The following is a 27441-nucleotide window of genomic DNA, read 5'->3' as shown; positions in this document are numbered from 1 at the left end:
GGTGTGCGCATTAAGCAGATAAGTAGTTTGTGAATTTTGGGGCTTTTTAACCAGGGGCAGAGAAGGCGGTGATGGATTGAAGCTCATTATGCTTTACATATCAAACAAGATTTGCTGTTCTTTTGACTTGAGGAATGGATTATATTGACGGTCGGTGGAAACACATTGAAGTGTTGGGCCGATGGGAAACAGAATGGTTTTCTTCAGGTATCCAAAAGATGTGAATGGAGATGCCGGGGATTGAACCCGGGTCCTCACACATGCAAAGCGTGCGCTCTACCACTGAGCTACATCCCCTGGCCTGACGCTGCCCCTGCCTCTGTCTCTCAGGAGGTTCATTGCCCAATACTGTGGAAACAGTATGTAGCGACAAGGCAGTGTGCAATAACAACGCATTTTCAGGGAACTGCACAAGTTGCCAGTGATTAAAAGCAGGAAGTTTTCAACAGCTCCAACGTTGCTTAAACGCCTTCTTAGAGGCATAGATTTCACGGAACAACTTCAGAAGAAAAGCAGTATGGGCAGGAGTGTAAAAGCCAAAAGTGGAAATAGTGCTTGGAAAAATGAGCACAGATGGCACGAGACAGCAGAGAAATGACTGTCCCGCAAAGATGCTTACCGAGAAAAAGGAGTGAATGCTCTTGCTACTCCCATAAACAATATCGGCCATCTTGTTTTTTGTTAAAACATGTCTATTCAAGAGGCGCCTGCTCGTTTCTTTCATCAGCTTCAGGTGCTACACCAAATTGTTAGCGCTATGATGATTCAAAATCCAAACTTTACAAACTGTCTGTAATGCGACAATAAGATTTCTCCAAAAAAAGAAATAAATGAAATGGTTGTACGTTTGAAAGTGTTGGCTATGGTAGAAGCTACTGCGTGAAAAGACATACAGATGCTCTTGCTTGACGCCCGTACCTGCCATAAGCCAACAGTGCACTTGTCAAGTGAGCAGCAATTCCAAAGGCCATTGTGTTTTAAAAGGAAGCCTTTCAACGGAAGATCTGCGCAAATTTCTACATGGTGAGGGACAGCAAGTGATTTAAACTAGGTGCACAAAATCCACCAATGGAGATGCCGGGAATTGAACCCGGGGCCTCACACATGCGAAGCTTGCGCTCTACCACTGAGCTACATCCCCACACAAGATACTGTTTGCTGGGGGCCAGAAACATTTTTGAAAAGCAACCGAGAAGGTGTGCGCATTAAGCAGATAAGTAGTTTGTGAATTTTGGGGCTTTTTAACCAGGGGCAGAGAAGGCGGTGATGGATTGAAGCTCATTATGCTTTACATATCAAACAAGATTTGCTGTTCTTTTGACTTGAGGAATGGATTATATTGACCGTCGGTGGAAACACATTGAAGTGTTGGGCCGATGGGAAACAGAATGGTTTTCTTCAGGTATCCAAAAGATGTGAATGGAGATGCCGGGGATTGAACCCGGGTCCTCACACATGCAAAGCGTGCGCTCTACCACTGAGCTACATCCCCTGGCCTGACGCTGCCCCTGCCTCTGTCTCTCAGGAGGTTCATTGCCCAATACTGTGGAAACAGTATGTAGCGACAAGGCAGTGTGCAATAACAACGCATTTTCAGGGAACTGCACAAGTTGCCAGTGATTAAAAGCAGGAAGTTTTCAACAGCTCCAACGTTGCTTAAACGCCTTCTTAGAGGCATAGATTTCACGGAACAACTTCAGAAGAAAAGCAGTATGGGCAGGAGTGTAAAAGCCAAAAGTGGAAATAGTGCTTGGAAAAATGAGCACAGATGGCACGAGACAGCAGAGAAATGACTGTCCCGCAAAGATGCTTACCGAGAAAAAGGAGTGAATGCTCTTGCTACTCCCATAAACAATATCGGCCATCTTGTTTTTTGTTAAAACATGTCTATTCAAGAGGCGCCTGCTCGTTTCTTTCATCAGCTTCAGGTGCTACACCAAATTGTTAGCGCTATGATGATTCAAAATCCAAACTTTACAAACTGTCTGTAATGCGACAATAAGATTTCTCCAAAAAAAGAAATAAATGAAATGGTTGTACGTTTGAAAGTGTTGGCTATGGTAGAAGCTACTGCGTGAAAAGACATACAGATGCTCTTGCTTGACGCCCGTACCTGCCATAAGCCAACAGTGCACTTGTCAAGTGAGCAGCAATTCCAAAGGCCATTGTGTTTTAAAAGGAAGCCTTTCAACGGAAGATCTGCGCAAATTTCTACACGGTGAGGGACAGCAAGTGATTTAAACTAGGTGCACAAAATCCACCAATGGAGATGCCGGGAATTGAACCCGGGGCCTCACACATGCGAAGCTTGCGCTCTACCACTGAGCTACATCCCCACACAAGATACTGTTTGCTGGGGGCCAGAAACATTTTTGAAAAGCGACCCAGAAGGTGTGCGCATTAAGCAGATAAGTAGTTTGTGAATTTTGGGGCTTTTTAACCAGGGGCAGAGAAGGCGGTGGTGGATTGAAGCTCATTGTGCTTTACATATCAAACAAGATTTGCTGTTCTTTTGACTTGAGGAATGGATTATATTGACGGTCGGTGGAAACACATTGAAGTGTTGGGCCGATGGGAAACAGAATGGTTTTCTTCAGGTATCCAAAAGATGTGAATGGAGATGCCGGGGATTGAACCCGGGGCCTCACAAATGCAAAGCGTGCGCTCTACCACTGAGCTACATCCCCTGGCCTGATGCTACCCCTGCCTCTGTCTCTCAGGAGGTTCATTGCCCAATACTGTGGAAACAGTATGTAGCGACAAGGCAGTGTGCAATAACAACGCATTTTCGGGGAACTGCACAAGTTGCCAGTGATTAAAAGCAGGAAGTTTTCAACAGCTCCAACGTTGCTTAAACGCCTTCTTAGAGGCATAGATTTCATGGAACAACTGCAGAAGAAAAGCAGTATGGGCAGGAGTGTAAAAGCCAAAAGTGGAAATAGTGCTTGGAAAAATGAGCACAGATGGCACGAGACAGCAGAGAAATGACTGTCCCGCAAAGATGCTTACCGAGAAAAAGGAGTGAATGCTCTTGCTACTCCCATAAACAATATCGGCCATCTTGTTTTTTGTTAAAACATCTCTATTCAAGAGGCGCCTGCTCGTTTCTTTCATCAGCTTCAGGTGCTACACCAAATTGTTAGCGCTATGATGATTCAAAATCCAAACTTTACAAACTGTCTGTAATGCAACAATAAGATTTCTTCAAAAAAAGAAATAAATGAAACGGTTGTACGTTTGAAAGTGTTGGCTATGGTAGAAGCTACTGCGTGAAAAGACATACAGATGCTCTTGCTTGACGCCCGTACCTGCCATAAGCCAACAGTGCACTTGTCAAGTGAGCAGCAATTCCAAAGGCCATTGTGTTTTAAAAGGAAGCCTTTCAACGGAAGATCTGCGCAAATTTCTACACGGTGAGGGACAGCAAGTGATTTAAACTAGGTGCACAAAACCCACCAATGGAGATGCCGGGGATTGAACCCGGGGCCTCACACATGCGAAGCGTGCGCTCTACCACTGAGCTACATCCCCACACAAGATACGGTTTGCTGGGGGCCAGAAACATTTTTGAAAAGTGACCCAGAAGGTGTACGCATTAAGCAGATAAGTAGTTTGTGAATTTTGGGGCTTTTTAACCAGGGGCAGAGAAGGTGGTGATGGATTGAAGCTCATTGTGCTTTACATATCAAACAAGATTTGCTGTTCTTTTGACTTGAGGAATGGATTATATTGACGGTCGGTGGAAACACATTGAAGTGTTAGGCCGATGGGAAACAGAATGGTTTTCTTCAGGTATCCAAAAGATGTGAATGGGGATGCCGGGGATTGAACCCGGGGCCTCACACATGCAAAGCGTGCGCTCTACCACTGAGCTACATCCCCTGGCCTGATGCTGCCCCTGCCTCTGTCTCTCAGGAGGTTCATTGCCCAATACTGTGGAAACAGTATGTAGCGACAAGGCAGTGTGCAATAACCAGGCATTTTCAGGGAACTGCACAAGTTGCCAGTGATTAAAAGCAGGAAGTTTTCAACAGCTCCAACGTTGCTTAAACGCCTTCTTAGAGGCATAGATTTCATGGAACAACTGCAGAAGAAAAGCAGTATGGGCAGGAGTGTAAAAGCCAAAAGTGGAAATAGTGCTTGGAAAAATGAGCACAGATGGCACGAGACAGCAGAGAAATGACTGTCCCGCAAAGATGCTTACCGAGAAAAAGGAGTGAATGCTCTTGCTACTCCCATAAACAATATCGGCCATCTTGTTTTTTGTTAAAACATCTCTATTCAAGAGGCGCCTGCTCGTTTCTTTCATCAGCTTCAGGTGCTACACCAAATTGTTAGCGCTATGATGATTCAAAATCCAAACTTTACAAACTGTCTGTAATGCGACAATAAAATTTCTCCAAAAAAAGAAATAAATGAAACGGTTGTACGTTTGAAAGTGTTGGCTATGGTAGAAGCTACTGCGTGAAAAGACATACAGATGCTCTTGCTTGACGCCCGTACCTGCCATAAGCCAACAGTGCACTTGTCAAGTGAGCAGCAATTCCAAAGGCCATTGTGTTTTAAAAGGAAGCCTTTCAATGGAAGATCTGCGTAAATTTCTACACGGTGAGGGACAGCAAGTGATTTAAACTAGGTGCACAAAATCCACCAATGGAGATGCCGGGGATTGAACCCGGGGCCTCACACATGCGAAGCGTGCGCTCTACCACTGAGCTACATCCCCACACAAGATACTGTGTGCTGGGGGCCAGAAACATTTTTGAAAAGCAACCGAGAAGGTGTGCGCATTAAGCAGATAAGTAGTTTGTGAATTTTGGGGCTTTTTAACCAGGGGCAGAGAAGGCGGTGATGGATTGAAGCTCATTGTGCTTTACATATCAAACAAGATTTGCTGTTCTTTTGACTTGAGGAATGGATTATATTGACGGTCGGTGGAAACACATTGAAGTGTTAGGCCGATGGGAAACAGAATGGTTTTCTTCAGGTATCCAAAAGATGTGAATGGAGATGCCGGGGATTGAACCCGGGGCCTCACACATGCAAAGCGTGCGCTCTACCACTGAGCTACATCCCCTGGCCTAACGCTGCCCCTGCCTCTGTCTCTCAGGAGGTTCATTGCCCAATACTGTGGAAACAGTATGTAGCGACAAGGCAGTGTGCAATAACAACGCATTTTCAGGGAACTGCACAAGTTGCCAGTGATTAAAAGCAGGAAGTTTTCAACAGCTCCAACGTTGCTTAAACGCCTTCTTAGAGGCATAGATTTCACGGAACAACTTCAGAAGAAAAGCAGTATGGGCAGGAGTGTAAAAGCCAAAAGTGGAAATAGTGCTTGGAAAAATGAGCACAGATGGCACGAGACAGCAGAGAAATGACTGTCCCGCAAAGATGCTTACCGAGAAAAAGGAGTGAATGCTCTTGCTACTCCCATAAACAATATCGGCCATCTTGTTTTTTGTTAAAACATGTCTATTCAAGAGGCGCCTGCTCGTTTCTTTCATCAGCTTCAGGTGCTACACCAAATTGTTAGCGCTATGATGATTCAAAATCCAAACTTTACAAACTGTCTGTAATGCGACAGTAAGATTTCTCAAAAAAAAGAAATAAATGAAACGGTTGTACGTTTGAAAGTGTTGGCTATGGTAGAAGCTACTGCGTGAAAAGACATACAGATGCTCTTGCTTGACGCCCGTACCTGCCATAAGCCAACAGTGCACTTGTCAAGTGAGCAGCAATTCCAAAGGCCATTGTGTTTTAAAAGGAAGCCTTTTAACGGAAGATCTGCGTAAATTTCTACACGGTGAGGGACAGCAAGTGATTTAAACTAGGTGCACAAAATCCACCAATGGAGATGCCGGGGATTGAACCCGGGGCCTCACACATGCGAAGCGTGCGCTCTACCACTGAGCTACATCCCCACACAAGATACTGTTTGCTGGGGGCCAGAAACATTTTTGAAAAGCGACCCAGAAGGTGTGCGCATTAAGCAGATAAGTAGTTTGTGAATTTTGGGGCTTTTTAACCAGGGGCAGAGAAGGTGGTGATGGATTGAAGCTCATTGTGCTTTACATATCAAACAAGATTTGCTGTTCTTTTGACTTGAGGAATGGATTATATTGACGGTCGGTGGAAACACATTGAAGTGTTAGGCCGATGGGAAACAGAATGGTTTTCTTCAGGTATCCAAAAGATGTGAATGGGGATGCCGGGGATTGAACCCGGGGCCTCACACATGCAAAGCGTGCGCTCTACCACTGAGCTACATCCCCTGGCCTGATGCTGCCCCTGCCTCTGTCTCTCAGGAGGTTCATTGCCCAATACTGTGGAAACAGTATGTAGCGACAAGGCAGTGTGCAATAACAACGCATTTTCGGGGAACTGCACAAGTTGCCAGTGATTAAAAGCAGGAAGTTTTCAACAGCTCCAACGTTGCTTAAACGCCTTCTTAAAGGCATAGATTTCACGGAACAACTTCAGAAGAAAAGCAGTATGGGCAGGAGTGTAAAAGCCAAAAGTGGAAATAGTGCTTGGAAAAATGAGCACAGATGGCACGAGACAGCAGAGAAATGACTGTCCCGCAAAGATGCTTACCGAGAAAAAGGAGTGAATGCTCTTGCTACTCCCATAAACAATATCGGCCATCTTGTTTTTTGTTAAAACATGTCTATTCAAGAGGCGCCTGCTCGTTTCTTTCATCAGCTTCAGGTGCTACACCAAATTGTTAGCGCTATGATGATTCAAAATCCAAACTTTACAAACTGTCTGTAATGCGACAATAAAATTTCTCCAAAAAAAGAAATAAATGAAACGGTTGTACGTTTGAAAGTGTTGGCTATGGTAGAAGCTACTGCGTGAAAAGACATACAGATGCTCTTGCTTGACGCCCGTACCTGCCATAAGCCAACAGTGCACTTGTCAAGTGAGCAGCAATTCCAAAGGCCATTGTGTTTTAAAAGGAAGCCTTTCAACGGAAGATCTGCGTAAATTTCTACACGGTGAGGGACAGCAAGTGATTTAAACTAGGTGCACAAAATCCACCAATGGAGATGCCGGGGATTGAACCCGTGGCCTCACACATGCGAAGCGTGCGCTCTACCACTGAGCTACATCCCCACACAAGATACTGTGTGCTGGGGGCCAGAAACATTTTTGAAAAGCAACCGAGAAGGTGTGCGCATTAAGCAGATAAGTAGTTTGTGAATTTTGGGGCTTTTTAACCAGGGGCAGAGAAGGCGGTGATGGATTGAAGCTCATTATGCTTTACATATCAAACAAGATTTGCTGTTCTTTTGACTTGAGGAATGGATTATATTGACGGTCGGTGGAAACACATTGAAGTGTTGGGCCGATGGGAAACAGAATGGTTTTCTTCAGGTATCCAAAAGATGTGAATGGAGATGCCGGGGATTGAACCCGGGGCCTCACACATGCAAAGCGTGCGCTCTACCACTGAGCTACATCCCCTGGCCTGACGCTGCCCCTGCCTCTGTCTCTCAGGAGGTTCATTGCCCAATACTGTGGAAACAGTATGTAGCGACAAGGCAGTGTGCAATAACAACGCATTTTCAGGGAACTGCACAAGTTGCCAGTGATTAAAAGCAGGAAGTTTTCAACAGCTCCAACGTTGCTTAAACGCCTTCTTAGAGGCATAGATTTCACGGAACAACTTCAGAAGAAAAGCAGTATGGGCAGGAGTGTAAAAGCCAAAAGTGGAAATAGTGCTTGGAAAAATGAGCACAGATGGCACGAGACAGCAGAGAAATGACTGTCCCGCAAAGATGCTTACCGAGAAAAAGGAGTGAATGCTCTTGCTACTCCCATAAACAATATCGGCCATCTTGTTTTTTGTTAAAACATGTCTATTCAAGAGGCGCCTGCTCGTTTCTTTCATCAGCTTCAGGTGCTACACCAAATTGTTAGCGCTATGATGATTCAAAATCCAAACTTTACAAACTGTCTGTAATGCGACAATAAGATTTCTCCAAAAAAAGAAATAAATGAAATGGTTGTACGTTTGAAAGTGTTGGCTATGGTAGAAGCTACTGCGTGAAAAGACATACAGATGCTCTTGCTTGACGCCCGTACCTGCCATAAGCCAACAGTGCACTTGTCAAGTGAGCAGCAATTCCAAAGGCCATTGTGTTTTAAAAGGAAGCCTTTCAACGGAAGATCTGCGCAAATTTCTACACGGTGAGGGACAGCAAGTGATTTAAACTAGGTGCACAAAATCCACCAATGGAGATGCCGGGAATTGAACCCGGGGCCTCACACATGCGAAGCTTGCGCTCTACCACTGAGCTACATCCCCACACAAGATACTGTTTGCTGGGGGCCAGAAACATTTTTGAAAAGCGACCCAGAAGGTGTGCGCATTAAGCAGATAAGTAGTTTGTGAATTTTGGGGCTTTTTAACCAGGGGCAGAGAAGGCGGTGGTGGATTGAAGCTCATTGTGCTTTACATATCAAACAAGATTTGCTGTTCTTTTGACTTGAGGAATGGATTATATTGACCGTCGGTGGAAACACATTGAAGTGTTGGGCCGATGGGAAACAGAATGGTTTTCTTCAGGTATCCAAAAGATGTGAATGGAGATGCCGGGGATTGAACCCGGGGCCTCACAAATGCAAAGCGTGCGCTCTACCACTGAGCTACATCCCCTGGCCTGATGCTACCCCTGCCTCTGTCTCTCAGGAGGTTCATTGCCCAATACTGTGGAAACAGTATGTAGCGACAAGGCAGTGTGCAATAACAACGCATTTTCGGGGAACTGCACAAGTTGCCAGTGATTAAAAGCAGGAAGTTTTCAACAGCTCCAACGTTGCTTAAACGCCTTCTTAGAGGCATAGATTTCATGGAACAACTGCAGAAGAAAAGCAGTATGGGCAGGAGTGTAAAAGCCAAAAGTGGAAATAGTGCTTGGAAAAATGAGCACAGATGGCACGAGACAGCAGAGAAATGACTGTCCCGCAAAGATGCTTACCGAGAAAAAGGAGTGAATGCTCTTGCTACTCCCATAAACAATATCGGCCATCTTGTTTTTTGTTAAAACATCTCTATTCAAGAGGCGCCTGCTCGTTTCTTTCATCAGCTTCAGGTGCTACACCAAATTGTTAGCGCTATGATGATTCAAAATCCAAACTTTACAAACTGTCTGTAATGCGACAATAAGATTTCTTCAAAAAAAAGAAATAAATGAAACGGTTGTACGTTTGAAAGTGTTGGCTATGGTAGAAGCTACTGCGTGAAAAGACATACAGATGCTCTTGCTTGACGCCCGTACCTGCCATAAGCCAACAGTGCACTTGTCAAGTGAGCAGCAATTCCAAAGGCCAATGTGTTTTAAAAGGAAGCCTTTCAACGGAAGATCTGCGTAAATTTCTACACGGTGAGGGACAGCAAGTGATTTAAACTAGGTGCACAAAATTCACCAATGGAGATGCCGGGGATTGAACCCAGGGCCTCACACATGCGAAGCGTGCGCTCTACCACTGAGCTACATCCCCACACAAGGTACTGTTTGCTGGGGGCCAGAAACATTTTTGAAAAGTGACCCAGAAAGTGTGCGCATTAAGCAGATAAGTAGTTTGTGAATTTTGGGGCTTTTTAACCAGGGGCAGAGAAGGCGGTGATGGATTGAAGCTCATTGTGCTTTACATATCAAACAAGATTTGCTGTTCTTTTGACTTGAGGAATGGATTATATTGACCGTCGGTGGAAACACATTGAAGTGTTGGGCCGATGGGAAACAGAATGGTTTTCTTCAGGTATCCAAAAGATGTGAATGGAGATGCCGGGGATTGAACCCGGGGCCTCACACATGCAAAGCGTGCGCTCTACCACTGAGCTACATCCCCTGGCCTGATGCTGCCCCTGCCTCTGTCTCTCAGGAGGTTCATTGCCCAATACTGTGGAAACAGTATGTAGCGACAAGGCAGTGTGCAATAACAACGCATTTTCAGGGAACTGCACAAGTTGCCAGTGATTAAAAGCAGGAAGTTTTCAACAGCTCCAACGTTGCTTAAACGCCTTCTTAGAGGCATAGATTTCACGGAACAACTGCAGAAGAAAAGCAGTATGGGCAGGAGTGTAAAAGCCAAAAGTGGAAATAGTGCTTGGAAAAATGAGCACAGATGGCACGAGACAGCAGAGAAATGACTGTCCCGCAAAGATGCTTACCGAGAAAAAGGAGTGAATGCTCTTGCTACTCCCATAAACAATATCGGCCATCTTGTTTTTTGTTAAAACATGTTTATTCAAGAGGCGCCTGCTCGTTTCTTTCATCAGCTTCAGGTGCTACACCAAATTGTTAGCGCTATGATGATTCAAAATCCAAACTTTACAAACTGTCTGTAATGCGACAATAAGATTTCTCCAAAAAAAGAAATAAATGAAACGGTTGTACGTTTGAAAGTGTTGGCTATGGTAGAAGCTACTGCGTGAAAAGACATACAGATGCTCTTGCTTGACGCCCGTACCTGCCATAAGCCAACAGTGCACTTGTCAAGTGAGCAGCAATTCCAAAGGCCAATGTGTTTTAAAAGGAAGCCTTTCAACGGAAGATCTGCGTAAATTTCTACACGGTGAGGGACAGCAAGTGATTTAAACTAGGTGCACAAAATTCACCAATGGAGATGCCAGGGATTGAACCCGTGGCCTCACACATGCAAAGCGTGCGCTCTACCACTGAGCTACATCCCCACACAAGGTACTGTTTGCTGGGGGCCAGAAACATTTTTGAAAAGCGACCCAGAAAATGTGCGCATTAAGCAGATAAGTAGTTTGTGAATTTTGGGGCTTTTTAACCAGGGGCAGAGAAGGCGGTGATGGATTGAAGCTCATTGTGCTTTACATATCAAACAAGATTTGCTGTTCTTTTGACTTGAGGAATGGATTATATTGACCGTCGGTGGAAACACATTGAAGTGTTGGGCCGATGGGAAACAGAATGGTTTTCTTCAGGTATCCAAAAGATGTGAATGGAGATGCCGGGGATTGAACCCGGGGCCTCACACATGCAAAGCGTGCGCTCTACCACTGAGCTACATCCCCTGGCCTGATGCTGCCCCTGCCTCTGTCTCTCAGGAGGTTCATTGCCCAATACTGTGGAAACAGTATGTAGCGACAAGGCAGTGTGCAATAACAACGCATTTTCAGGGAACTGCACAAGTTGCCAGTGATTAAAATCAGGACGTTTTCAACAGCTCCAACGTTGCTTAAACGCCTTCTTAGAGGCATAGATTTCACGGAACAACTGCAGAAGAAAAGCAGTATGGGCAGGAGTGTAAAAGCCAAAAGTGGAAATAGTGCTTGGAAAAATGAGCACAGATGGCACGAGACAGCAGAGAAATGACTGTCCCGCAAAGATGCTTACCGAGAAAAAGGAGTGAATGCTCTTGCTACTCCCATAAACAATATCGGCCATCTTGTTTTTTGTTAAAACATCTCTATTCAAGAGGCGCCTGCTCGTTTCTTTCATCAGCTTCAGGTGCTACACCAAATTGTTAGCGCTATGATGATTCAAAATCCAAACTTTACAAACTGTCTGTAATGCGACAATAAGATTTCTTCAAAAAAAGAAATAAATGAAACGGTTGTACGTTTGAAAGTGTTGGCTATGGTAGAAGCTACTGCGTGAAAAGACATACAGATGCTCTTGCTTGACGCCCGTACCTGCCATAAGCCAACAGTGCACTTGTCAAGTGAGCAGCAATTCCAAAGGCCATTGTGTTTTAAAAGGAAGCCTTTTAACGGAAGATCTGCGTAAATTTCTACACGGTGAGGGACAGCAAGTGATTTAAACTAGGTGTACAAAATCCACCAATGGAGATGCCGGGGATTGAACCCGGGGCCTCACACATGCGAAGCGTGCGCTCTACCACTGAGCTACATCCCCACACAAGATACTGTTTGCTGGGGGCCAGAAACATTTTTGAAAAGCGACCCAGAAGGTGTGCGCATTAAGCAGATAAGTAGTTTGTGAATTTTGGAGCTTTTTAACCAGGGGCAGAGAAGGCGGTGATGGATTGAAGCTCATTGTGCTTTACATATCAAACAAGATTTGCTGTTCTTTTGACTTGAGGAATGGATTATATTGACCGTCGGTGGAAACACGTTGAAGTGTTGGGCCGATGGGAAACAGAATGGTTTTCTTCAGGTATCCAAAAGATGTGAATGGAGATGCCGGGGATTGAACCCGGGGCCTCACACATGCAAAGCGTGCGCTCTACAACTGAGCTACATCCCCTGGCCTGATGCTGCCCCTGCCTCTGTCTCTCAGGAGGTTCATTGCCCAATACTGTGGAAACAGTATGTAGCGACAAGGCAGTGTGCAATAACAACGCATTTTCAGGGAACTGCACAAGTTGCCAGTGATTAAAAGCAGGAAGTTTTCAACAGCTCCAATGTTGCTTAAACGCCTTCTTAGAGGCATAGATTTCACGGAACAACTGCAGAAGAAAAGCAGTATGGGCAGGAGTGTAAAAGCCAAAAGTGGAAATAGTGCTTGGAAAAATGAGCACAGATGGCACGAGACAGCAGAGAAATGACTGTCCCGCAAAGATGCTTACCGAGAAAAAGGAGTGAATGCTCTTGCTACTCCCATAAACAATATCGGCCATCTTGTTTTTTGTTAAAACATCTCTATTCAAGAGGCGCCTGCTCGTTTCTTTCATCAGCTTCAGGTGCTACACCAAATTGTTAGCGCTATGATGATTCAAAATCCAAACTTTACAAACTGTCTGTAATGCGACAATAAGATTTCTTCAAAAAAAGAAATAAATGAAACGGTTGTACGTTTGAAAGTGTTGGCTATGGTAGAAGCTACTGCGTGAAAAGACATACAGATGCTCTTGCTTGACGCCCGTACCTGCCATAAGCCAACAGTGCACTTGTCAAGTGAGCAGCAATTCCAAAGGCCATTGTGTTTTAAAAGGAAGCCTTTTAACGGAAGATCTGCGTAAATTTCTACACGGTGAGGGACAGCAAGTGATTTAAACTAGGTGTACAAAATCCACCAATGGAGATGCCGGGGATTGAACCCGGGGCCTCACACATGCGAAGCGTGCGCTCTACCACTGAGCTACATCCCCACACAAGATACTGTTTGCTGGGGGCCAGAAACATTTTTGAAAAGCGACCCAGAAGGTGTGCGCATTAAGCAGATAAGTAGTTTGTGAATTTTGGGGCTTTTTAACCAGGGGCAGAGAAGGCGGTGATGGATTGAAGCTCATTGTGCTTTACATATCAAACAAGATTTGCTGTTCTTTTGACTTGAGGAATGGATTATATTGACGGTCGGTGGAAACACATTGAAGTGTTGGGCCGATGGGAAACAGAATGGTTTTCTTCAGGTATCCAAAAGATGTGAATGGAGATGCCGGGGATTGAACCCGGGGCCTCACACATGCAAAGCGTGCGCTCTACCACTGAGCTACATCCCCTGGCCTGATGCTGCCCCTGCCTCTGTCTCTCAGGAGGTTCATTGCCCAATACTGTGGAAACAGTATGTAGCGACAAGGCAGTGTGCAATAACAACGCATTTTCAGGGAACTGCACAAGTTGCCAGTGATTAAAAGCAGGAAGTTTTCAACAGCTCCAATGTTGCTTAAACGCCTTCTTAGAGGCATAGATTTCACGGAACAACTGCAGAAGAAAAGCAGTATGGGCAGGAGTGTAAAAGCCAAAAGTGGAAATAGTGCTTGGAAAAATGAGCACAGATGGCACGAGACAGCAGAGAAATGACTGTCCCGCAAAGATGCTTACCGAGAAAAAGGAGTGAATGCTCTTGCTACTCCCATAAACAATATCGGCCATCTTGTTTTTTGTTAAAACATCTCTATTCAAGAGGCGCCTGCTCGTTTCTTTCATCAGCTTCAGGTGCTACACCAAATTGTTAGCGCTATGATGATTCAAAACCCAAACTTTACAAACTGTCTGTAATGCGACAATAAGATTTCTCCAAAAAAAGAAATAAATGAAACGGTTGTACGTTTGAAAGTGTTGGCTATGGTAGAAGCTACTGCGTGAAAAGACATACAGATGCTCTTGCTTGACGCCCGTACCTGCCATAAGCCAACAGTGCACTTGTCAAGTGAGCAGCAATTCCAAAGGCCATTGTGTTTTAAAAGGAAGCCTTTCAACGGAAGATCTGCGCAAATTTCTACACGGTGAGGGACAGCAAGTGATTTAAACTAGGTGCACAAAATCCACCAATGGAGATGCCGGGGATTGAACCCGGGGCCTCACACATGCAAAGCGTGCACTCTACCACTGAGCTACATCCCCACACAAGATACTGTTTGCTGGGGGCCAGAAACATTTTTGAAAAGCGACCCAGAAGGTGTGCGCATTAAGCAGATAAGTAGTTTGTGAATTTTGGGGCTTTTTAACCAGGGGCAGAGAAGGCGGTGATGGATTGAAGCTCATTGTGCTTTACATATCAAACAAGATTTGCTGTTCTTTTGACTTGAGGAATGGATTATATTGACCGTCGGTGGAAACACATTGAAGTGTTGGGCCGATGGGAAACAGAATGGTTTTCTTCAGGTATCCAAAAGATGTGAATGGAGATGCCGGGGATTGAACCCGGGGCCTCACACATGCAAAGCGTGCGCTCTACCACTGAGCTACATCCCCTGGCCTGATGCTGCCCCTGCCTCTGTCTCTCAGGAGGTTCATTGCCCAATACTGTGGAAACAGTATGTAGCGACAAGGCAGTGTGCAATAACAACGCATTTTCAGGGAACTGCACAAGTTGCCAGTGATTAAAAGCAGGAAGTTTTCAACAGCTCCAACGTTGCTTAAACGCCTTCTTAGAGGCATAGATTTCACGGAACAACTGCAGAAGAAAAGCAGTATGGGCAGGAGTGTAAAAGCCAAAAGTGGAAATAGTGCTTGGAAAAATGAGCACAGATGGCACGAGACAGCAGAGAAATGACTGTCCCGCAAAGATGCTTACCGAGAAAAAGGAGTGAATGCTCTTGCTACTCCCATAAACAATATCGGCCATCTTGTTTTTTGTTAAAACATCTCTATTCAAGAGGCGCCTGCTCGTTTCTTTCATCAGCTTCAGGTGCTACACCAAATTGTTAGCGCTATGATGATTCAAAATCCAAACTTTACAAACTGTCTGTAATGCGACAATAAGATTTCTTCAAAAAAAGAAATAAATGAAACGGTTGTACGTTTGAAAGTGTTGGCTATGGTAGAAGCTACTGTGTGAAAAAACATACAGATGCTCTTGCTTGACGCCCGTACCTGCCATAAGCCAACAGTGCACTTGTCAAGTGAGCAGCAATTCCAAAGGCCATTGTGTTTTAAAAGGAAGCCTTTTAATGGAAGATCTGCGTAAATTTCTACACGGTGAGGGACAGCAAGTGATTTAAACTAGGTGCACAAAATCCACCAATGGAGATGCCGGGGATTGAACCCGGGGCCTCACACATGCGAAGCGTGCGCTCTACCACTGAGCTACATCCCCACACAAGATACGGTTTGCTGGGGGCCAGAAACATTTTTGAAAAGCGACCCAGAAGGTGTGCGCATTAAGCAGATAAGTAGTTTGTGAATTTTGGGGCTTTTTAACCAGGGGCAGAGTAGGCGGTGATGGATTGAAGCTCATTGTGCTTTACATATCAAACAAGATTTGCTGTTCTTTTGACTTGAGGAATGGATTATATTGACGGTCGGTGGAAACACATTGAAGTGTTGGGCCGATGGGAAACAGAATGGTTTTCTTCAGGTATCCAAAAGATGTGAATGGAGATGCCGGGGATTGAACCCGGGGCCTCACACATGCAAAGCGTGCGCTCTACCACTGAGCTACATCCCCTGGCCTGACGCTGCCCCTGCCTCTGTCTCTCAGGAGGTTCATTGCCCAATACTGTGGAAACAGTATGTAGCGACAAGGCAGTGTGCAATAACAACGCATTTTCAGGGAACTGCACAAGTTGCCAGTGATTAAAAGCAGGAAGTTTTCAACAGCTCCAATGTTGCTTAAACGCCTTCTTAGAGGCATAGATTTCACGGAACAACTGCAGAAGAAAAGCAGTATGGGCAGGAGTGTAAAAGCCAAAAGTGGAAATAGTGCTTGGAAAAATGAGCACAGATGGCACGAGACAGCAGAGAAATGACTGTCCCGCAAAGATGCTTACCGAGAAAAAGGAGTGAATGCTCTTGCTACTCCCATAAACAATATCGGCCATCTTGTTTTTTGTTAAAACATCTCTATTCAAGAGGCGCCTGCTCGTTTCTTTAATCAGCTTCAGGTGCTACACCAAATTGTTAGCGCTATGATGATTCAAAATCCAAACTTTACAAACTGTCTGTAATGCGACAATAAGATTTCTCCAAAAAAAGAAATAAATGAAACAGTTGTACGTTTGAAAGTGTTGGCTATGGTAGAAGCTACTGCGTGAAAAGACATACAGATGCTCTTGCTTGACGCCCGTACCTGCCATAAGCCAACAGTGCACTTGTCAAGTGAGCAGCAATTCCAAAGGCCATTGTGTTTTAAAAGGAAGCCTTTTAACGGAAGATCTGCGTAAATTTCTACACGGTGAGGGACAGCAAGTGATTTAAACTAGGTGTACAAAATCCACCAATGGAGATGCCGGGGATTGAACCCGGGGCCTCACACATGCGAAGCGTGCGCTCTACCACTGAGCTACATCCCCACACAAGATACTGTTTGCTGGGGGCCAGAAACATTTTTGAAAAGCGACCCAGAAGGTGTGCGCATTAAGCAGATAAGTAGTTTGTGAATTTTGGAGCTTTTTAACCAGGGGCAGAGAAGGCGGTGATGGATTGAAGCTCATTGTGCTTTACATATCAAACAAGATTTGCTGTTCTTTTGACTTGAGGAATGGATTATATTGACCGTCGGTGGAAACACGTTGAAGTGTTGGGCCGATGGGAAACAGAATGGTTTTCTTCAGGTATCCAAAAGATGTGAATGGAGATGCCGGGGATTGAACCCGGGGCCTCACACATGCAAAGCGTGCGCTCTACAACTGAGCTACATCCCCTGGCCTGATGCTGCCCCTGCCTCTGTCTCTCAGGAGGTTCATTGCCCAATACTGTGGAAACAGTATGTAGCGACAAGGCAGTGTGCAATAACAACGCATTTTCAGGGAACTGCACAAGTTGCCAGTGATTAAAAGCAGGAAGTTTTCAACAGCTCCAATGTTGCTTAAACGCCTTCTTAGAGGCATAGATTTCACGGAACAACTGCAGAAGAAAAGCAGTATGGGCAGGAGTGTAAAAGCCAAAAGTGGAAATAGTGCTTGGAAAAATGAGCACAGATGGCACGAGACAGCAGAGAAATGACTGTCCCGCAAAGATGCTTACCGAGAAAAAGGAGTGAATGCTCTTGCTACTCCCATAAACAATATCGGCCATCTTGTTTTTTGTTAAAACATCTCTATTCAAGAGGCGCCTGCTCGTTTCTTTCATCAGCTTCAGGTGCTACACCAAATTGTTAGCGCTATGATGATTCAAAATCCAAACTTTACAAACTGTCTGTAATGCGACAATAAGATTTCTTCAAAAAAAGAAATAAATGAAACGGTTGTACGTTTGAAAGTGTTGGCTATGGTAGAAGCTACTGCGTGAAAAGACATACAGATGCTCTTGCTTGACGCCCGTACCTGCCATAAGCCAACAGTGCACTTGTCAAGTGAGCAGCAATTCCAAAGGCCATTGTGTTTTAAAAGGAAGCCTTTTAACGGAAGATCTGCGTAAATTTCTACACGGTGAGGGACAGCAAGTGATTTAAACTAGGTGTACAAAATCCACCAATGGAGATGCCGGGGATTGAACCCGGGGCCTCACACATGCGAAGCGTGCGCTCTACCACTGAGCTACATCCCCACACAAGATACTGTTTGCTGGGGGCCAGAAACATTTTTGAAAAGCGACCCAGAAGGTGTGCGCATTAAGCAGATAAGTAGTTTGTGAATTTTGGGGCTTTTTAACCAGGGGCAGAGAAGGCGGTGATGGATTGAAGCTCATTGTGCTTTACATATCAAACAAGATTTGCTGTTCTTTTGACTTGAGGAATGGATTATATTGACGGTCGGTGGAAACACATTGAAGTGTTGGGCCGATGGGAAACAGAATGGTTTTCTTCAGGTATCCAAAAGATGTGAATGGAGATGCCGGGGATTGAACCCGGGGCCTCACACATGCAAAGCGTGCGCTCTACCACTGAGCTACATCCCCTGGCCTGATGCTGCCCCTGCCTCTGTCTCTCAGGAGGTTCATTGCCCAATACTGTGGAAACAGTATGTAGCGACAAGGCAGTGTGCAATAACAACGCATTTTCAGGGAACTGCACAAGTTGCCAGTGATTAAAAGCAGGAAGTTTTCAACAGCTCCAATGTTGCTTAAACGCCTTCTTAGAGGCATAGATTTCACGGAACAACTGCAGAAGAAAAGCAGTATGGGCAGGAGTGTAAAAGCCAAAAGTGGAAATAGTGCTTGGAAAAATGAGCACAGATGGCACGAGACAGCAGAGAAATGACTGTCCCGCAAAGATGCTTACCGAGAAAAAGGAGTGAATGCTCTTGCTACTCCCATAAACAATATCGGCCATCTTGTTTTTTGTTAAAACATCTCTATTCAAGAGGCGCCTGCTCGTTTCTTTCATCAGCTTCAGGTGCTACACCAAATTGTTAGCGCTATGATGATTCAAAACCCAAACTTTACAAACTGTCTGTAATGCGACAATAAGATTTCTCCAAAAAAAGAAATAAATGAAACGGTTGTACGTTTGAAAGTGTTGGCTATGGTAGAAGCTACTGCGTGAAAAGACATACAGATGCTCTTGCTTGACGCCCGTACCTGCCATAAGCCAACAGTGCACTTGTCAAGTGAGCAGCAATTCCAAAGGCCATTGTGTTTTAAAAGGAAGCCTTTCAACGGAAGATCTGCGCAAATTTCTACACGGTGAGGGACAGCAAGTGATTTAAACTAGGTGCACAAAATCCACCAATGGAGATGCCGGGGATTGAACCCGGGGCCTCACACATGCAAAGCGTGCACTCTACCACTGAGCTACATCCCCACACAAGATACTGTTTGCTGGGGGCCAGAAACATTTTTGAAAAGCGACCCAGAAGGTGTGCGCATTAAGCAGATAAGTAGTTTGTGAATTTTGGGGCTTTTTAACCAGGGGCAGAGAAGGCGGTGATGGATTGAAGCTCATTGTGCTTTACATATCAAACAAGATTTGCTGTTCTTTTGACTTGAGGAATGGATTATATTGACCGTCGGTGGAAACACATTGAAGTGTTGGGCCGATGGGAAACAGAATGGTTTTCTTCAGGTATCCAAAAGATGTGAATGGAGATGCCGGGGATTGAACCCGGGGCCTCACACATGCAAAGCGTGCGCTCTACCACTGAGCTACATCCCCTGGCCTGATGCTGCCCCTGCCTCTGTCTCTCAGGAGGTTCATTGCCCAATACTGTGGAAACAGTATGTAGCGACAAGGCAGTGTGCAATAACAACGCATTTTCAGGGAACTGCACAAGTTGCCAGTGATTAAAAGCAGGAAGTTTTCAACAGCTCCAACGTTGCTTAAACGCCTTCTTAGAGGCATAGATTTCACGGAACAACTGCAGAAGAAAAGCAGTATGGGCAGGAGTGTAAAAGCCAAAAGTGGAAATAGTGCTTGGAAAAATGAGCACAGATGGCACGAGACAGCAGAGAAATGACTGTCCCGCAAAGATGCTTACCGAGAAAAAGGAGTGAATGCTCTTGCTACTCCCATAAACAATATCGGCCATCTTGTTTTTTGTTAAAACATCTCTATTCAAGAGGCGCCTGCTCGTTTCTTTCATCAGCTTCAGGTGCTACACCAAATTGTTAGCGCTATGATGATTCAAAATCCAAACTTTACAAACTGTCTGTAATGCGACAATAAGATTTCTTCAAAAAAAGAAATAAATGAAACGGTTGTACGTTTGAAAGTGTTGGCTATGGTAGAAGCTACTGTGTGAAAAAACATACAGATGCTCTTGCTTGACGCCCGTACCTGCCATAAGCCAACAGTGCACTTGTCAAGTGAGCAGCAATTCCAAAGGCCATTGTGTTTTAAAAGGAAGCCTTTTAATGGAAGATCTGCGTAAATTTCTACACGGTGAGGGACAGCAAGTGATTTAAACTAGGTGCACAAAATCCACCAATGGAGATGCCGGGGATTGAACCCGGGGCCTCACACATGCGAAGCGTGCGCTCTACCACTGAGCTACATCCCCACACAAGATACGGTTTGCTGGGGGCCAGAAACATTTTTGAAAAGCGACCCAGAAGGTGTGCGCATTAAGCAGATAAGTAGTTTGTGAATTTTGGGGCTTTTTAACCAGGGGCAGAGTAGGCGGTGATGGATTGAAGCTCATTGTGCTTTACATATCAAACAAGATTTGCTGTTCTTTTGACTTGAGGAATGGATTATATTGACGGTCGGTGGAAACACATTGAAGTGTTGGGCCGATGGGAAACAGAATGGTTTTCTTCAGGTATCCAAAAGATGTGAATGGAGATGCCGGGGATTGAACCCGGGGCCTCACACATGCAAAGCGTGCGCTCTACCACTGAGCTACATCCCCTGGCCTGACGCTGCCCCTGCCTCTGTCTCTCAGGAGGTTCATTGCCCAATACTGTGGAAACAGTATGTAGCGACAAGGCAGTGTGCAATAACAACGCATTTTCAGGGAACTGCACAAGTTGCCAGTGATTAAAAGCAGGAAGTTTTCGGGGCGTGGCCGGCAGCTCATGGAGTAGGAAGCACACTCTCCTGCTCCGTGCATCCTATCCCACAAAAGCGGCTTAGATCGGCTTACCGAGCGAAAAAACGGGTCCCAAACACCACCCAAAGGACTCAGGAACACAAAACAAGATGGGCAAGTTTAAAAAGAAAAATGGCCCAAAGAAACTTACATAGTTTTTCCCGTCGGCAAGATCCCAAAATGGCGGACGCACCACGAGGAACTCGATGTATGGCGGAGAGGATACCAGCTCTCCAGAGCAATCAGTAAGCTCGGACCGTGGGTCACCGGTGCAAACAGGTACCCCAGGGAATTTTATAACGGGGAGAGACAGAGAGAGGGCAGATTCAGGGCACAGCCCGGGAACAAGCTCCTCGTTCCAAGCGGCCATGATGAGAGCCTGTCACTCGCAGCAAACCACACCATCCATCAGCACTGAGAGTGCAGGAGCATGTAAACCTATTACAGAGGAGTTGCTGAAGGCTTTATTAGGAGAATTACATTCTTCGTTACAAAAAGAAATACAAAATGCAGTTTACACGTTCAAAGAGGAATGTACAGCACTGGGTGAAAGAACGTCACATTTGGAAGATAAAATGGCGGAGCTGACAGAAGCACACAACGAGGTGGTGGATGCTAACAATAACTTAGAAGAAGAGGTGAAGGAGTTAAAGCTCAAAATTGCTGATATAGAAGATAGATCGCGCAGGAATAATATTAGATTCCGGGGCATACCAGAAGAAGTAAGCGCCGAAAAGCTATCAGAATTCTTAACTGATTTCTTTGCAGCATTAACCCCTGAAGCCCCACAATCTGACCTTCTAATAGACAGAGTACACAGGCTCCCAAAAGCAAGATCTTTACCTAAAGAGGTGCCGCGTGATGTAATAGCACGCATACATTTTTTTCATTTTAAGGAGCAACTAATGAGCGCTGCAAGACAAGCAACAAATATTCCAGAAAGGTTTAAAGAAATAACCCTCTATACAGACCTGTCTGCAGCCACACTAGCGAGGAGACGCGAATTCCAGATAGCGGCAAAAGTATTGCGCGACAACAGCATTCCATACAGATGGGGATTCCCCGTGAAACTTATCATATCTAAAGATGGAAGGAAAATTGTGGCATCCTCTCCAACAAAATTAGTACAGCTACTACAAGAATGGGAACTGCTTCCAGAGGACTTTGATATGCAAGCACTACAAGGGAAGAAATCTGCAATCACTCGAGTGGATCAAGAGTGGGAAAAAGTGACGAAGAGATGAAGATTAATAAGATAATGAGAAGTTTGCTCATTAAGATGATCTTGTTTGGACCCTATGTTTCTCGCTAGTGGTAAATATAAGTTTATAGGGATGGGACTCGGCTCCTATGCTGAGTAGGTGGAGGATGGTTGTAATGTTTTCCCCCAAAATCCCCAGGATTGGGGGTTCCACAAAATTGATGACATGTATAGTCACGATGTTTTTTATGTTACTGTTAAACTCGGTTTATGTTAATGTTATTGAAACAAGGAACATAGGTATAAGAAAGAGAGATAATGTGAATCTAAGGTGGAGAATGAATCTAAAATATAAGATCTCTAAGACAGGAATATACCCATTAGGATATTATGGTATTAAAGGTAACATCTATTAATGCTAAGGGGTTAAATAGCCCATTTAAAAGATCACGTCTGTGGAAAGCAGCTAAAGATGCCAAGTCTGATATATTATATGTTCAAGAGACACACTTAAATACGGAAGACATTAGCAGATTATCTCATAAGAACTACCCATATGTATTTTTAGCACCAGCTGTGGGGAAAAAAAGAGGGGTATGCATAGCGGTAAAAAACTCTGTGGCATTTCAATTTATCCATTCGCTGATTGATAACCAAGGGAGATATGTTATCTTAATATGCTCTATAAACAATATTGTATATACCTTAGCATCGGTTTATGCCCCAAACTCTAAACAAGGAAAATTTTTTAAGAAATTTTTTGATGTGCTAAATACATGTAAACAAGGAGCAGTGCTAATATCGGGGGACTTTAACTCCACGATGTGGCCGTCAGTAGATACGACAAGTACAACTAAAAAAGAGGGGCCCTCGGAAATATATAACTTATCACAAAGAGAAGATTTATTAGACATATGGAGGCTGCAACATCCTACAGAAAGGGATTATTCCTTTTATTCGCATCCCCACCAAACTTATTCCAGAATAGATCTCTTCCTTGCAAACCATATGTTATATAATAGGGTGAAAGACTCAAAAATTGATGTAATCACATGGTCTGACCATGCCCCCATCCATACTACACTAGCAGAAGCATACGATAAACCAAAAACCTCCTTGTGGCGTTTAAAACCATACTATTTACATTTAGCAAAATACCAGACACAGACCCAAGAAGCTTTGACAGAATTTTTCTCCATAAATAGTTCTTCTGAAACTTCCTTAGCGAATCAGTGGTGTGCTCATAAAAGTTTTATGCAAGGGCATTATGTGAACATTGAAGCAGCAGAAATGAAAAAAAGGAAAGAGGCAAGATTACATATTACGTCAGCGTTGACTCTATTGGACGCGTTGAATAAAAATAATCACTGTTCATTTAGGGCAAAAATGATCAGAGATCTACAGGATCAATTGAATCAATTAGATTCATACAAATACGAACAAGCCCTCTCCCAATTAAAATCTAAATATTACTCATTAGGTAACAAGGCCAGCAAAGTACTTGCAGGCCAGTTGAAAAAGAGGAATACACAAAGTAGGATATCCTACCTGCTTAATACCAAGAATGAAAAAATATTCGATCCACAGGCAATAGCGGAGGAAATGGCATTATATTATAAAAAATTGTATAACTTATGTGATGACCCTGATACTCCCCAACCAACTATGGATGGCATTGCCCAGTTTTTAAGATCAGTCAAAGTCCCTAAATTAACACAGAAACAGGTAGAAGATTTAACTAAACCTATTTCAGCAAAAGAAGTTTTAGAAGCTATAACTTCTTTAAAACGCAATAAAGCTCCAGGTCCGGATGGACTAATTAACGATTATTATAGTAAATATGCTAAAATTCTGCAGCCACATCTACTGGGCGTATTCAATGATATTCAATCCTCTGGCCTGATCCCACAGGAGATGATGAGAGCAACAATAATCACTTTACCTAAGCCGGGGAAGTCTCCTACCCTTCCAGGTAATTTTCGCCCAATATCTCTGTTAAATACAGATTTAAAATTGTATGCTAAAATTACCGCCAGCAGATTATCTACTATATTACCAACCCTGATACACCATGATCAGGTAGGATTTATTCGAGGAAGGGTAACGTCAGATGGTACTAGAAGGTTTATTGACCTTATTGAGTGGGTGTAGAAATCTCGTACGCCTTCTCTGCTCCTATCCTTGGACGCAGAGAAGGCGTTCGACAGAGTCCACTGGAAGTATTTAAGAGAAGTATTACAGCTATTCGGGTTTCCTGAAGCCGCAATAATGAGTATAATGGCCTTGTATACGGAACCGTCGGCATATGTCATGGCATCGGGATACTTCTCAAAGCCATTTAGCATAACTAATGGTACTAGACAAGGCTGCCCCTTGTCTCCACTTATCTTTGCAATGGTAATGGAACCCCTAGCAGCAGCAATCAGGATGTCCAAAGCAATCTCGGGAATTAAAGTGGGAAAAATAGTTCATAAGATCGGTCTATTTGCAGACGACGTCATAATAGCCCTTTCCAAACCTACAAAATCTCTAGCTGCGGTAGCTATAATCCTTAAGCAATTTAGTAAGATCTCGTATTATAAATTAAATGCGGGTAAATCCCTAATATTAGAAATGAACCTGTCTGATGCAACGTCATCATATCTACAAGAAGCATATTCTTTTGGGTGGGCAAAAGGGTATGCACCATATTTGGGTATAAAATTGACATTTCCATCTTCCAAATTATTTCAGATAAATTACACCCCATTACTAGAACAAATGGATATAGATTTGAACCTCTTTTCAAAAATAAACATTTCATGGGTTGGAAGAATCGCAGCTTTTAAAATGATGGTCCTCCCAAAACTAATGTATATATTTCGAAATGTTCCAATAGGAGTTCCGCAGAAATTTCTTAAGAAACTGCAAGCTAAATTGAACAGATATATATGGTTGAATAAGAAACCAAGAACTGCGGCGAAAATACTTTATTTGCCATATAACAAAGGGGGGCTAGGTCTACCACATATAGGTAATTACTACAAAGCTGCGATTCTTGAACAAACCAGGCAGTGTTTGTTAGTAGACAATGATAAGCATTGGATACAAATTGAAAATGACATTTCAGAAACTGTCCCTCTAAATGTGCAATTGTGGGCTGTGGCTTTTCAAAAATCAATCTCAAGTACTCCACTAAAAACAATGACAGCTAGTACTAAGATCTGGAGGGCTCAAGGAATAGATGCAAAGTTATTTACCCTTCGCATATGGGATCTACCAAGTGAAATGTTATCATTCTTCATACCCAATTTGGAAATTAAAAATTGGATTGACAAAGGTATAAAGAGAGTAGCGGACATATGGGATAGGACCCATTTACAATCATTTGAGGAAATAAGTAATAAGTTCAATATATCTAACAAAGAATTCTATAAATATCTTAGGATTAGACATTTTGTATTGTCCATTCCAAAGGAGTGCATGTCACCTAAAAACGTCTTTGAATTATCCTTTCTGAATCCCAAAAAAATGGAAAAAGGTATTTCAATAGCATATAAAGCAATTGGGGAAGAATGTTACAAGACACCTATGGCCTGCTTATCCCACTGGGAAAAAGATTTAGGGAAAGTTATAGATATAAGTGACTGGGAAAATTCATACCGAGCTACCAAATCGATCTCAAAATGTGCTCTCCACTTTGAAACAAGGCGGAAAATTATGTATAGATGGTATTTCACTCCGAGTAAACTAGCACTAATCTATCCCACATCGTCAGATAAATGCTGGAGATGTAAAAACCAGAAGGGTACGATTTTGCATGTTTTCTGGGAGTGTTCAAAGATAAAAAACTTTTGGAACCAAATGAATATGCTTTTAAAAAATGTACTGAAAACGCAGATTCAACTCACCCCAGAATTGGTCCTACTGGGAATAGGACTGGGAGAATTCAATTTAGCAGATAGAACGATAATATTTCATATCACAACTACGGCAATTACATTGCTAGCAAAATTATGGAAAACTACCAAAATACCTGAGTTTATGGAACTCACGAGTAGAGTCAACCACAACTGCACAATGGAGAGAGCAGCAGCATTTAATGATGGTAATAACAAGAAATACTATTTGAGTTGGGAGAAGTGGCTATCGTCATGTTACTCGAATACAGTAAGAAACCACCCACAGGATATTGATGTACATAGAGATACTAATAAATAGAACTATTCAGGTTCATACCAATTGGAAATATAGGAACCTTGTTTCATGGTTGTGTTAAACAAGTTTTATTTTTGGTTGATTTAGAGTCTCAAAATACTATATAAAGAGGTAGTGACATGTCACTATTGTAACAGAAAATGTTATAGATATATGTAAAATGGAACTGTAAGTGAATACTCAGATCTGAACATGGAAAGCATATATATAATTGTATATGTACCACTTAAGTTCAAATAAAAAAGTTTAAAAAAAAAAAAAAAAAAAAAAAAAAAGCAGGAAGTTTTCAACAGCTCCAACGTTGCTTAAACGCCTTCTTAGAGGCATAGATTTCACGGAACAACTGCAGAAGAAAAGCAGTATGGGCAGGAGTGTAAAAGCCAAAAGTGGAAATAGTGCTTGGAAAAATGAGCACAGATGGCACGAGACAGCAGAGAAATGACTGTCCCGCAAAGATGCTTACCGAGAAAAAGGAGTGAATGCTCTTGCTACTCCCATAAACAATATCGGCCATCTTGTTTTTTGTTAAAACATGTCTATTCAAGAGGCGCCTGCTCGTTTCTTTCATCAGCTTCAGGTGCTACACCAAATTGTTAGCGCTATGATGATTCAAAATCCAAACTTTACAAACTGTCTGTAATGCGACAATAAGATTTCTCCAAAAAAAGAAATAAATGAAACGGTTGTACGTTTGAAAGTGTTGGCTATGGTAGAAGCTACTGCGTGAAAAGACATACAGATGCTCTTGCTTGACGCCCGTACCTGCCATAAGCCAACAGTGCACTTGTCAAGTGAGCAGCAATTCCAAAGGCCAATGTGTTTTAAAAGGAAGCCTTTCAACGGAAGATCTGCGTAAATTTCTACACGGTGAGGGACAGCAAGTGATTTAAACTAGGTGCACAAAATCCACCAATGGAGATGCTGGGGATTGAACCCAGGGCCTCACACATGCGAAGCGTGCGCTCTACCACTGAGCTACATCCCCACACAAGATACTGTTTGCTGGGGGCCAGAAACATTTTTGAAAAGCGACCCAGAAGGTGTGCGCATTAAGCAGATAAGTAGTTTGTGAATTTTGGGGCTTTTTAACCAGGGGTAGAGAAGGCGGTGATGGATTGAAGCTCATTGTGCTTTACATATCAAACAAGATTTGCTGTTCTTTTGACTTGAGGAATGGATTATATTGACCGTCGGTGGAAACACATTGAAGTGTTGGGCCGATGGGAAACAGAATGGTTTTCTTCAGGTAT

The 27441-nt window shown here is 43.6% G+C and overlaps 36 non-coding genes across 36 annotated transcripts; all 36 read right to left on the bottom strand.

Annotated features, from left to right (window-relative positions):
• Positions 1-225: 225 nt before the first annotated feature.
• TRNAA-UGC (transfer RNA alanine (anticodon UGC)) lies at positions 226-297 on the bottom strand. Its single transcript has one exon. It is a non-coding gene; the product is annotated as a tRNA-Ala (tRNA).
• Positions 298-1069: 772 nt separating this feature from the next.
• TRNAA-CGC (transfer RNA alanine (anticodon CGC)) lies at positions 1070-1141 on the bottom strand. The gene has a single exon. It is a non-coding gene; the product is annotated as a tRNA-Ala (tRNA).
• Positions 1142-1420: 279 nt separating this feature from the next.
• TRNAA-UGC (transfer RNA alanine (anticodon UGC)) lies at positions 1421-1492 on the bottom strand. Its single transcript has one exon. It is a non-coding gene; the product is annotated as a tRNA-Ala (tRNA).
• Positions 1493-2264: 772 nt separating this feature from the next.
• On the bottom strand, positions 2265-2336 carry TRNAA-CGC (transfer RNA alanine (anticodon CGC)). Its single transcript has one exon. It is a non-coding gene; the product is annotated as a tRNA-Ala (tRNA).
• Positions 2337-2615: 279 nt separating this feature from the next.
• TRNAA-UGC (transfer RNA alanine (anticodon UGC)) lies at positions 2616-2687 on the bottom strand. The gene has a single exon. It is a non-coding gene; the product is annotated as a tRNA-Ala (tRNA).
• Positions 2688-3459: 772 nt separating this feature from the next.
• Positions 3460-3531, bottom strand: TRNAA-CGC (transfer RNA alanine (anticodon CGC)). The gene has a single exon. It is a non-coding gene; the product is annotated as a tRNA-Ala (tRNA).
• A 279-nt stretch (positions 3532-3810) lies between these two features.
• Positions 3811-3882, bottom strand: TRNAA-UGC (transfer RNA alanine (anticodon UGC)). The gene has a single exon. It is a non-coding gene; the product is annotated as a tRNA-Ala (tRNA).
• Positions 3883-4654: 772 nt separating this feature from the next.
• Positions 4655-4726, bottom strand: TRNAA-CGC (transfer RNA alanine (anticodon CGC)). The gene has a single exon. It is a non-coding gene; the product is annotated as a tRNA-Ala (tRNA).
• Positions 4727-5005: 279 nt separating this feature from the next.
• TRNAA-UGC (transfer RNA alanine (anticodon UGC)) lies at positions 5006-5077 on the bottom strand. Its single transcript has one exon. It is a non-coding gene; the product is annotated as a tRNA-Ala (tRNA).
• A 772-nt stretch (positions 5078-5849) lies between these two features.
• On the bottom strand, positions 5850-5921 carry TRNAA-CGC (transfer RNA alanine (anticodon CGC)). The gene has a single exon. It is a non-coding gene; the product is annotated as a tRNA-Ala (tRNA).
• A 279-nt stretch (positions 5922-6200) lies between these two features.
• Positions 6201-6272, bottom strand: TRNAA-UGC (transfer RNA alanine (anticodon UGC)). Its single transcript has one exon. It is a non-coding gene; the product is annotated as a tRNA-Ala (tRNA).
• Positions 6273-7044: 772 nt separating this feature from the next.
• On the bottom strand, positions 7045-7116 carry TRNAA-CGC (transfer RNA alanine (anticodon CGC)). The gene has a single exon. It is a non-coding gene; the product is annotated as a tRNA-Ala (tRNA).
• A 279-nt stretch (positions 7117-7395) lies between these two features.
• Positions 7396-7467, bottom strand: TRNAA-UGC (transfer RNA alanine (anticodon UGC)). Its single transcript has one exon. It is a non-coding gene; the product is annotated as a tRNA-Ala (tRNA).
• Positions 7468-8239: 772 nt separating this feature from the next.
• Positions 8240-8311, bottom strand: TRNAA-CGC (transfer RNA alanine (anticodon CGC)). Its single transcript has one exon. It is a non-coding gene; the product is annotated as a tRNA-Ala (tRNA).
• A 279-nt stretch (positions 8312-8590) lies between these two features.
• On the bottom strand, positions 8591-8662 carry TRNAA-UGC (transfer RNA alanine (anticodon UGC)). Its single transcript has one exon. It is a non-coding gene; the product is annotated as a tRNA-Ala (tRNA).
• Positions 8663-9435: 773 nt separating this feature from the next.
• Positions 9436-9507, bottom strand: TRNAA-CGC (transfer RNA alanine (anticodon CGC)). Its single transcript has one exon. It is a non-coding gene; the product is annotated as a tRNA-Ala (tRNA).
• Positions 9508-9786: 279 nt separating this feature from the next.
• On the bottom strand, positions 9787-9858 carry TRNAA-UGC (transfer RNA alanine (anticodon UGC)). Its single transcript has one exon. It is a non-coding gene; the product is annotated as a tRNA-Ala (tRNA).
• A 772-nt stretch (positions 9859-10630) lies between these two features.
• On the bottom strand, positions 10631-10702 carry TRNAA-UGC (transfer RNA alanine (anticodon UGC)). Its single transcript has one exon. It is a non-coding gene; the product is annotated as a tRNA-Ala (tRNA).
• A 279-nt stretch (positions 10703-10981) lies between these two features.
• Positions 10982-11053, bottom strand: TRNAA-UGC (transfer RNA alanine (anticodon UGC)). Its single transcript has one exon. It is a non-coding gene; the product is annotated as a tRNA-Ala (tRNA).
• A 772-nt stretch (positions 11054-11825) lies between these two features.
• TRNAA-CGC (transfer RNA alanine (anticodon CGC)) lies at positions 11826-11897 on the bottom strand. Its single transcript has one exon. It is a non-coding gene; the product is annotated as a tRNA-Ala (tRNA).
• Positions 11898-12176: 279 nt separating this feature from the next.
• Positions 12177-12248, bottom strand: TRNAA-UGC (transfer RNA alanine (anticodon UGC)). The gene has a single exon. It is a non-coding gene; the product is annotated as a tRNA-Ala (tRNA).
• Positions 12249-13020: 772 nt separating this feature from the next.
• On the bottom strand, positions 13021-13092 carry TRNAA-CGC (transfer RNA alanine (anticodon CGC)). Its single transcript has one exon. It is a non-coding gene; the product is annotated as a tRNA-Ala (tRNA).
• Positions 13093-13371: 279 nt separating this feature from the next.
• On the bottom strand, positions 13372-13443 carry TRNAA-UGC (transfer RNA alanine (anticodon UGC)). Its single transcript has one exon. It is a non-coding gene; the product is annotated as a tRNA-Ala (tRNA).
• A 772-nt stretch (positions 13444-14215) lies between these two features.
• On the bottom strand, positions 14216-14287 carry TRNAA-UGC (transfer RNA alanine (anticodon UGC)). Its single transcript has one exon. It is a non-coding gene; the product is annotated as a tRNA-Ala (tRNA).
• A 279-nt stretch (positions 14288-14566) lies between these two features.
• Positions 14567-14638, bottom strand: TRNAA-UGC (transfer RNA alanine (anticodon UGC)). The gene has a single exon. It is a non-coding gene; the product is annotated as a tRNA-Ala (tRNA).
• A 772-nt stretch (positions 14639-15410) lies between these two features.
• On the bottom strand, positions 15411-15482 carry TRNAA-CGC (transfer RNA alanine (anticodon CGC)). Its single transcript has one exon. It is a non-coding gene; the product is annotated as a tRNA-Ala (tRNA).
• Positions 15483-15761: 279 nt separating this feature from the next.
• On the bottom strand, positions 15762-15833 carry TRNAA-UGC (transfer RNA alanine (anticodon UGC)). Its single transcript has one exon. It is a non-coding gene; the product is annotated as a tRNA-Ala (tRNA).
• A 772-nt stretch (positions 15834-16605) lies between these two features.
• Positions 16606-16677, bottom strand: TRNAA-CGC (transfer RNA alanine (anticodon CGC)). The gene has a single exon. It is a non-coding gene; the product is annotated as a tRNA-Ala (tRNA).
• A 279-nt stretch (positions 16678-16956) lies between these two features.
• Positions 16957-17028, bottom strand: TRNAA-UGC (transfer RNA alanine (anticodon UGC)). The gene has a single exon. It is a non-coding gene; the product is annotated as a tRNA-Ala (tRNA).
• A 772-nt stretch (positions 17029-17800) lies between these two features.
• TRNAA-CGC (transfer RNA alanine (anticodon CGC)) lies at positions 17801-17872 on the bottom strand. The gene has a single exon. It is a non-coding gene; the product is annotated as a tRNA-Ala (tRNA).
• A 279-nt stretch (positions 17873-18151) lies between these two features.
• TRNAA-UGC (transfer RNA alanine (anticodon UGC)) lies at positions 18152-18223 on the bottom strand. Its single transcript has one exon. It is a non-coding gene; the product is annotated as a tRNA-Ala (tRNA).
• Positions 18224-18995: 772 nt separating this feature from the next.
• TRNAA-UGC (transfer RNA alanine (anticodon UGC)) lies at positions 18996-19067 on the bottom strand. Its single transcript has one exon. It is a non-coding gene; the product is annotated as a tRNA-Ala (tRNA).
• Positions 19068-19346: 279 nt separating this feature from the next.
• Positions 19347-19418, bottom strand: TRNAA-UGC (transfer RNA alanine (anticodon UGC)). The gene has a single exon. It is a non-coding gene; the product is annotated as a tRNA-Ala (tRNA).
• A 772-nt stretch (positions 19419-20190) lies between these two features.
• Positions 20191-20262, bottom strand: TRNAA-CGC (transfer RNA alanine (anticodon CGC)). The gene has a single exon. It is a non-coding gene; the product is annotated as a tRNA-Ala (tRNA).
• A 279-nt stretch (positions 20263-20541) lies between these two features.
• On the bottom strand, positions 20542-20613 carry TRNAA-UGC (transfer RNA alanine (anticodon UGC)). Its single transcript has one exon. It is a non-coding gene; the product is annotated as a tRNA-Ala (tRNA).
• Positions 20614-27104: 6491 nt separating this feature from the next.
• Positions 27105-27176, bottom strand: TRNAA-CGC (transfer RNA alanine (anticodon CGC)). Its single transcript has one exon. It is a non-coding gene; the product is annotated as a tRNA-Ala (tRNA).
• Between the last annotated feature and the right edge of the window lie 265 nt (positions 27177-27441).

The sequence above is a fragment of the Engystomops pustulosus genome, chromosome 1 (genome assembly GCF_040894005.1).
Source record: "Engystomops pustulosus chromosome 1, aEngPut4.maternal, whole genome shotgun sequence".
Taxonomy (NCBI): Eukaryota; Metazoa; Chordata; class Amphibia; order Anura; family Leptodactylidae; genus Engystomops; species Engystomops pustulosus.
Note: the sequence above shows the minus strand (reverse complement) of the source record. Positions and strands in the feature narration are given on the sequence as shown.